Below are 898 nucleotides of genomic sequence, written 5' to 3' on the forward strand. Positions count from 1 at the left end.
CTCCTCGGTGTGGACTGCCGCGAGATCTCTGAGTACGGGCGAGAAGCGGAAGGACTCTCGCGAGAACTCCAGGAGACGGCCCGAAGGGGGAGGGATCTCGTGTGATAGCCGAGCTTGGAGGGCGCGGCGTCCATCACGGTTGAGGGAAGCGAAGCCAGAAGAGGGCAGCTCACGGCGCCTCTCATTGGCTGGCCCCGAGGCCCAATTAGAAAAGAGGCGGCGGTTTTTTCAGCTCTGTCTTTGGCCTGAAGCGGTTGAAATAAGGCGTTGCTTGGCAACGCTGTAGCTGCTTTCACCCCACATAATAGCAAACCATCTTTATTGTAGCGTAAGCTTTTGAGAACCACAGCTCTCTTCGTCAGATGCATCTGACGAAGAGAGCTGTGGTTCTTAAAAGCTTATGCTACAATAAAGTCGGTTAGTCTTCAAGGTGCTACTAGACTCTTTACTATTTTGCGACTACAAACGAACTCCTCTGGATCTATGTATTGTCGAAGGCTTTCACGGCCGGAGAACGATGGTTGTTGGGGGTTTTCCGGGCTGTATTGCCGTGGTCTTGGCATTGTAGTTCCTGACGTTTCGCCAGCAGCTGTGGCTGGCGAAACGTCAGGAACTACAATGCCAAGACCACGGCAATACAGCCCGGAAAACCCCCAACAACCATCCTCTGGATCTCTTTCCCTCCCCATAAAACTCGCATGCTGCACATCTTTTGAGAGGGCACCAGAGTGCCTCCAGCAGGCAGTTTCATGCATGTTGCCATCCTCTTTGCCAGGGTGATAATATCCTACCTCACAGGGTTGTTGTAAGAATATCACTCGCGCAAGAACACTGTAGAGTAGGCATGATCAAAGTTAAATGGCGTCCACGAGATGGGTATAATATATGATATAACCCT

Source organism: Eublepharis macularius, chromosome 18 (assembly GCF_028583425.1).
Source record: "Eublepharis macularius isolate TG4126 chromosome 18, MPM_Emac_v1.0, whole genome shotgun sequence".
Taxonomy (NCBI): Eukaryota; Metazoa; Chordata; class Lepidosauria; order Squamata; family Eublepharidae; genus Eublepharis; species Eublepharis macularius.